This window comes from Myodes glareolus, chromosome 9 (genome assembly GCF_982192425.1).
Source record: "Myodes glareolus chromosome 9, mMyoGla1.1, whole genome shotgun sequence".
NCBI classification, from domain to species: Eukaryota; Metazoa; Chordata; class Mammalia; order Rodentia; family Cricetidae; genus Myodes; species Myodes glareolus.
The window spans coordinates 13416755-13424711 of NC_142034.1; the positions used below are offsets into that span (position 1 = coordinate 13416755).

General features: G+C 48.4%; 1 long non-coding RNA gene across 1 annotated transcript; it reads right to left on the bottom strand.

The window, feature by feature from the left end:
- Positions 1 to 335: 335 nt before the first annotated feature.
- Positions 336 to 7742, bottom strand: LOC146893330 (uncharacterized). The gene is made up of 2 exons (XR_015003870.2): positions 6933 to 7742; positions 336 to 4522 (listed from the first exon to the last, which is right to left on the bottom strand). It is a non-coding gene; the product is annotated as an uncharacterized LOC146893330 (long non-coding RNA).
- Positions 7743 to 7957: the final 215 nt, after the last annotated feature.

The window sequence follows — 7957 nt, forward strand, 5'->3', positions numbered from 1 at the left end:
GGAAGGCAAATTCTGTTGGACCAGATGATAGGCATAGCATCTAAAGGACCTACCTCCCAATTGGACAAAGGCATCATTGAGTGCTTTTCTAAGCGCGTGCATGCGTGTGTGTGTGTGTGTGTGTGTGTGTGTGTGTGTGTGTGTGTGAGATGACTCAGGCCATATGGGTGTGGGGAATGGATCTAACACAGACCGTCTGAGGACCACAGTGCACATCACCAGACAAGCAAGGGCAGAGAACACCTGAAACACCACTAGATCCCCATTGGCCAGTCCAGTATTTGATCCAGAAGGTGCCAAGAAAGCATTTATGAATCAAACGAGTCAAGAAATGGTTGAAGTTCTAAAAACATGTTTGGTTTAATAAAGTATACACATTTCTTGTAGCTTTAATGGAAAGAATAATGGTGCCAGTGTAGCTCAGACAACTTAAATTTAGCTTCTTAGGGTTCTGGAAGCTGGGAGTCACGGTCAAGCAGGATGGGTGGCCTCAAAGGGGGCGGGGCAGGAAGGGAAGAAGGAGGAGCGAAGACAGAGAGAGAAGAGGAGGAAGTGAGAGCTCTGGAAAACAGATTGATTTTTTTTATAAACATACTAATCTTACAGGGTCAGAGTCCATCTCATTTGATCTTAATTACCATCTTAATTACTTTGGTTCCAAACACAGCCACTCTGTGGGTTAGGACTTCAACATGTGGATTTAGGGACACCCTCTACCCTAACAAAGTTGTCTGTCTAAACAGATTCCTTTAATAAAAATAAGGGTTCATCCAAACTCTTTGCTATTTATATATCTATTCAGATTTCTTTAAACTACAATTTTAGAATTGTATTTATGTGTACACATGTGTAGCAAGAGTGTGCAGTACCCAAAGATGCCAGAAGAAGGCACTGAGTTGCCAGCAATTGTGAGACACCAGAGGGTGCTGGGAATCTAATCCAGGTCCTCTGCAAGAGTAGCTGATGCCTTTAACCTCTGTGCAGTCTCTCTAGTTCCTGCACAGGATCCTTCTTGGTGTGGAACACCACCTTGCTGGGCTCTGGGAGATGGGTTCCAGAAAGGCTAGTGTATGTTAACACTGCCTGACTTTCCAAACCCTCAGGGCTGGAGTTTGGAAAGGCTCACTGTGGAGAAACTTGATGTAGGATGGCAGATGAGGTTAGGACTTGGAGAGGAATATCCAGAGGCTGTTTAGGCTCTGGGAGATGCAATGACCAGAAGACCAGGCTTTGGGAAGGTACCGGCAGGGTTTGGAGCCGTTCTCAGGACAAGCTTTAGGAAACACAGCCAAGGCATGTTCCTCCTGAGCTGAGAGGCATCTTTGTATGGTTGTAGCAAACCCACAAGTGACTGGGTGGTTTAAATACTGGCATGCATTTCTCAGTTTCGAAGGTTGTGAAGTTCTCCAAAGTCCTTAATCCTTGGCCTGGGGAGATGACTCTGTTGGCAAAGTGCTTGCTTTACAAACACAAGGATCTGAGTTTGATCCTCAACTTACACTTAAAAACAAGCAATTAGACAGCAAATGAAAACCTCACAGAACTAGACACACTTGTAATCTCAGCACAGGGGAGGCAGAGGCAGGCAAGTGGATTGTAGGGTTTGTAGCCCCAGTAGAATTCCAGGCCATTGAGAGACCCTGTCAAAAACAAAACAAACAATACAATAACAACAACAACAAAAAGCAACCAAACAAAAATTTGGAGGAGCTTTGGAGAAGTAGATTTGTTGAGAGCACTTGCATTGCATGCATGAAACCTTAGGTTCAATACCCAGCATGGAGGGACAAAAGGTGAACAGAACCTAAGGGATAACAATGGGGCTTGTCCTCTGGCCTCCATACACACATGCACACGTGTGCGTGCACACCTACGCACACATGTAATCAAATGCTTGTGTACACACACACATAGGACGAGGGCTCTATTCTTGTATTTTCTCATCACAAAGCGCTACTCTGCCCTCTCCCCAAATACCAACACGTCACAGATTAGCCTCCAGTGTGAGATTCTGAGGGGGAGGACAGACACAAGCCTGCAGTCTATGCTGAGGGTGAAGAGATCCTAGTTTCATTTTTCTCAAGGAGTGGGGAGAAAGGCAGAACTCGAGGGGCAAGCGTAGACATCCACTGGGACCCATTGAGTTGTGCGGCTCCCTAGGTTGAGGGTAGGAGGCAGAGAACCTGAGAAGATGTCAAGCCTATAGAAGTCAAGTTTCACCAGTGATTGTGTGGAGCCTGTGCAGCAGAGGTGAACCGCTCCACTCTGAGCTCTGCCTCCTCCTACCTGCTGCAGAGATCCTGGGAAGGCTTAGAAGGATGAAGATTCAGTGTCATGGTCTCCAATCACGTATCAGAGCCCCAGTGTCTTGGATACTGCAGCATTAAGGTCCATTGCTGGCTTCTGCTTTCTGCATGATCAAGCATTTGGGTCCAGCATGGGTCAACCTAGATCACTGATGCTGGGCCAGTCTGGTTGAACTACCCATGCTCACTCTGACCTCAGCTATCTCTTTCCCAGAATAGACGTGTATGCCTGTGTGTTATACATACAAGTTCATGTGGCTGTGTACACATATGGGCTTGGGTGTGTGTGCTTGTCTCTGTGTGTGTAGTTGTGTGGAGGTCAAAGGCAGATGTCAAGTGTTTTTATCAAACACCTTCATCGTTTTTGTTCTTTGTTTGTTTGTTTGCTTTTGTTTTTTTGTTTTTTTTTGAGACCTTGTCATTCATGGACCTGGAGCTTATCATTTCTTCCAGGTAGCCCACCTGTCTTCACTCCCAACCCCTCGGCACTAGGGTTACAGATCTGCCTCATTCCATTTTTACATGCATGCCAGGAATCTAGATTCGGTGCTCACACTTGCTTGGCAGGCACTTTGCACACTAAGCCATCTCCCCAGCCTCAGCCTAAGCTTTATGTCATTTCTCTGCTTCTTTGTAAAGTCCCTCCCAACGGTTGGTATACATTTCTGTGCTTCTAAAGCAATGGTTCTCAGCCTGTGAGCTGCAATTCCTTGGGGGAGGTCACATATCAGGTATCCCGCGTATCAGATATTTACATTACGATTTATAACAATAGGGAAACTACAGTTACAAAGTAGCAATGAAAATAATGTTATGGTTGGGGGGAAGGTAGTCACCACAACATGAGGAACTGTATTGAAAGGTAACGGCGTTAGGAAGGTTAAGGACTGTCCTAAAGGGGTCTAGGAGCCTGAAAGGCCTACGTACCTGGCAGAGAGCAAACGACACAGTCTCTGCTTCCTTTCTCCAAAGCCCAATCCTGTCAGGCCCCTGGCCTTGTGGCAGAGTCAGTTTGGAATATTTTTGTTCCATTCATGGGCCTCTAATGGAATCAAGACTCAGCTATTTATATTTACAGATGGCCCACACGTTAGTGGAACATCAAATGAGCCACATGTTGCTAGGACAGAGGAAAATTAGCAAACACGCCTAATAGGAAATCAAAGAGCCCCCTGCACCCCAATGTTTTCTGGACGGGGATGGGCTGGAGTCTGAACGCTGCAGCTGATAAGGGGCTCCAGTCTGTGTGACGCAGGGCGCTGGCGGCGACGGCGGCACAACTAGGCGAGCTTATTGCCGCTTGTTTTGCTTGGGGAAAAAAATGCAGTCATTGTCTGTGTCTATTGTTCCTTCTGAGAAAGCGCGGGGGATGAACAGCGGGCGTTTCATCTCCAATTATTTTCAGCCAAGGGGGGAAAACAGATGGTAAATAGCACTGAAATTTTTTTTTTTAGAATTAATATTAATAAAAGATGTTCTGGAGGTTGACTGAATCCCTAGGAAACAGAGCCAAACTGGTGCTGGGACTGGGGAAGGGCTGGGGCACAGAGAGGTAGCTGCAGAGGTATGTGTGGCCAGGCCAGATGCTCCCCCGAGGGACCCCCAGGTGTTGAGGATAGTGTGGGTGGTGATGGCCCTTTTGGAAGCCCAGCATCTGGTACAGAGCCGAAGTTCTAATACCACGTGGCGCCTGTGGAGGCTCTGAACACCCGGGGGGAGGAAGGCAATGGGGCCAGGCCAAGGGCTGCCCGCTCTCACTTACGAGGCACGCTGGCGCCGCTGGTCCCCTCGCAGCCGGGTGTGGCCCAGATGGCTCTTTGGTGCAGCTGCAGCTCAGAGAGGAGGTAGGCGGGTGTTCTCACCTCCCGGGCCACGCTAGCTGCTGTCCCTGTCCAGCTTGGCCAGTCCCAGGGTCCATCTGTCAGCAACGGCTATAGTGTGTCCAGCAGATGCCCAGCTGTCCTGGGAAGTCTTGAATTCCACATTCAAGAAGAGAAAGAGTTGCGGCTCCTTCCAAATGTGAGGGAGCCACAGGGGAAGAAGAAAGGCTGACGCAATGAGTTCTGTAGAGAGAGGAGGCTTGCGCTCTGGGATGTTCGCAGCTGAATACAAGCTCTTGGGCGCTCACTCTGTACTTGGGGTGATTCTGAGCCCTAGAGGGACACTGGGGGGAGGGGAGGGCAGAAAGATGAGGCTGGCCCCGCAGAGAACTGATTCTGAAACACAGGGGAGAAGCAACTGTCAAAGGCGCATGCAAATGTCTGAAGCCACCATTTACCAGGGCCTCTGCAGAGTCTCCTAGCATCTGCTTCCCTTCAGCCCCGAGCTCAAGGAGGCATGAGCTTGGAGGAGAAGCTGGGAAGAGAGTATGTGTTATAATCAAGAACTTCAGGCACCAATATTGCCCAGTGAAAGCTACTATAGCGCAGAGATTCTCACCGGGGACCATTCTGTGGTCTTGACAATTCATTCTTGTTTTCTTCTTTGCTTCGGGGGGTGGGGGGGTGTTAGGAGGCTTAAGGGCAAAGCATGATTTGCTTACAGCAACCAATACCAAAACACTTTGTGAAACACCAAGCATGTCCTTGTGAAATAGCCTTATTTCCCAGTTACAGTATTTCTTCTCGTATAATATTTCATCTTTCGCAGGACGGTGGTGGCACACGCCTTTAGTCCCAGCACTCGGGAGGCAGAAGCAGGCGGATCTCTGTGAGTTCGAGGCCAGCCTGGTCTACAAGAGCTAGTTCAGGACAGGCACTAAAGCTACAGAGAAGCTTTGTCTTAAAAAAAAAAAACAGTAAAAAACATTTTATCTTTCTTGGGTAATACATTTTATTCTCATCTTATCCTATAACTGTAATCTTTTGGGGAATCCTTTTAGGTCAGTATGTATATGATGTGTGTGTATGTGACATGTGTGTATATACATTCAAGTGTGTGAGCATGGCATAGTGCCAGCATGGTCAACAGACAACCTTGAGTGTGGGGTCCTCAACTTCTACCTTGTTTGAGACAGGGTTCCTTGCTGTTTGCCATTGGGTCTACTGGGCTAATTGGCCCCGGAACTAGGGGCTCTCCTGTCTCTGTCTTCCATCTTGCCCATAGAAACACTGGGTGATTACAGATGTGCACGGTTGTGTCTGACTTTACGTGGGTTCTGGAGACCTGCACTCAGATCTTCACGCTGGGATCATAGGCACATGCAGCCATGCTTGCTTCTGTTGTTGATTGTCTTTGTTTGTTTTTTAAATGTGATTGCGGGGGGCGGGGATTCAAACTCAGGTCCTTGTGATTGCACATCAAGAGCTCTTACCCTCTGAGCCACCTCCCCAGCCAAAAATCCCTTCCGAAAACCATGGCAGGGGGCAGTATGCAGAGCATTGCAGACATTGGCAGGATTCAAGGCCAAAAATTCATCTTTGCTTTGCATGACTGAGGGCAGATCGTGAACACGGATGCCACCGTAGGATACTGCTTGGGGACAACCAGGGCACTAATAGGGTAGATTGTGGACTAAAGGAAGCACTGGCGTATTGGAAATTTCCCAAACTTGCTAATTTATTGTGCTATGTATGAACATGGGGCCTTGAGAGGTGTTTCAGTGGGTAAGACGTCCTCCTGTTCAAGCATGAGGACCTGGGTTTAAAGCTTGGCATCCTCATTCAAAAAAGAAAAAGTGTGTCTGTATCCCCAGCACTGGGGAGTAGAGACAGGTGGATAGTGAGAGTTTGCCAAGCAGTCAGCCTGACTCAACAGTGAGTTTGTATTCTAGGGAGAGATCCTACGTCAAGGTAATATAGTTGACAGAGGGAGGCTCTCACATCCTGCGCCTGTCCTGGCCCCTACCAGCAAGCGAGAGTACAGGTGCACACTCCACACATTCACACACACACACACACACACACACACACACACACACACATCCTTCATATCGTGTGTGCATGCGCATACCGCCCCCCCACAGAGATGTCTTTGCTCTTTGCAAATGCGTGTCAAAATATGAAACGATAGCAAAGAGACATGATGCATGTAACCTACTTTCCAATGTTCCATTAGTGTATGGCTATCTTTTCTTTCATGTGCATACGTGTATGTGTAGAGATGTGTGCAGGGTGACGTGTGTGCATGATCAGGGCTGTATGTGAGGATGTGGGGACAATCTTGTGTGTTGTATATTCTTTCTCAGGTATATTCCAGCTCTTATTGGTTTGTTTGTTTGACAGGCTCTTCCACTGGCCTGGAACTTAGGCTAAGTTCAATTAGGCTAAGCTAGCTGGCCAGGGATCCCCAAGGATCTCCTGTCTGTCTCCCCAGCCCCGAGGTTATAAGTATGCACCACCATGCCCAGCATTTTTGTGTGGGTTCTGGGGGGTCAAACTCAGGTCCCTGTACTTGTAAAACAAGCATTTAACCCACTGAACTGCCACCTCAGCCTGGTCACTCACTCGCAACCATCTGTCTATGTATCATCTATCTATCTAACAGGGAACAAGAAAAAAAAAGGAAATACTTCAAGAAGTAGAAGTATTTATGTGTCTGTCTTAGTTTGGGTTTCTATTGCTATGAAGAGACACCATGACCATGGCAACTTTTATAAAGAAAAACATTCAACTGGGACTGACTTACGGTTTCAGAGGTTCAGTCCATTATTGACATGGCGGGAAGCATGGCAGCATGCAGGCAGACATGGTGCTGGAGAAAGAGCTGAGAGTTCTACGCGTTGACCTGCAGGCAACAGGAAGTAAATTGTGACACTGGGCGTGGTTTGAGACTTCAAAGTCCACCTCCATGGTAACATTCTTCGACCGACAAGGCCACACCAACGTTTCCCTCAGCCTCCACTTCTTGTTGTGTGCCATTCACCCAACCTTTGACTTCAGAAGAAGGAGAGGTTCCCAGAAAGCAGAATCACCTGCCAGAATCAGGGGTCAATGCTCCCCACTGGCTTCTACTGGGCCGCGAGTCCCTCCAGCCCAGCACCCCTTCTCTCTCACACTTTGCCGTGTCTCATCCTTCCATCCCAGTTAAGGGGTGCTCTGGGGCCTTCGCCAACAACTGCTGCTCCAGACAACTCCAGAAGGAGCTCTAGACTCTGATGGCCCTACTCTTTATTTCTCACCATGACCAGAGGACAACCCAGAGTCGCTCTTCCGGGAAAGAACAAACACGCCCACCCAGCTACCCAGCAGAACACTCAGTGCTGGCCAACGATCCTTTTCTCCCGAGGAACCACAGTTTCAGACCCCAGGACACCTCGTTCTCCCCACACCCAGGCCTTCTGAGCCTCTTTGAGCAAAAAGCAGCCTTGGGAGCCTCTTTCCTCCGCAAACATTGGATGGAGGTCTCTTGCCTACACCGGCTACGAGAATGGAGGCTGTGCTTTGAGTCTCCTGATGGGTGTTTTCTCTCAGTCGGGAAAAGATCATCAATGCTGCCTTGTTTAGTCCCAGAAGTCCTATGTGCGTTCGGCAGAAAGGGAATTTGCCCCGTAGTTTATACGTCTGTGGAGGGGTGGGCAGGCAGAGGGAGGGAGGTAAGAAAATGGCTGCTAGCCACAGACCTTGTGAATTAAAGGGCAGGAGTTCCGAGAAGCCAGGGACTTTCCTCGCACCACCTCTCGGAGAGTGGCCCTTTATCCCTCGGCTCATTAT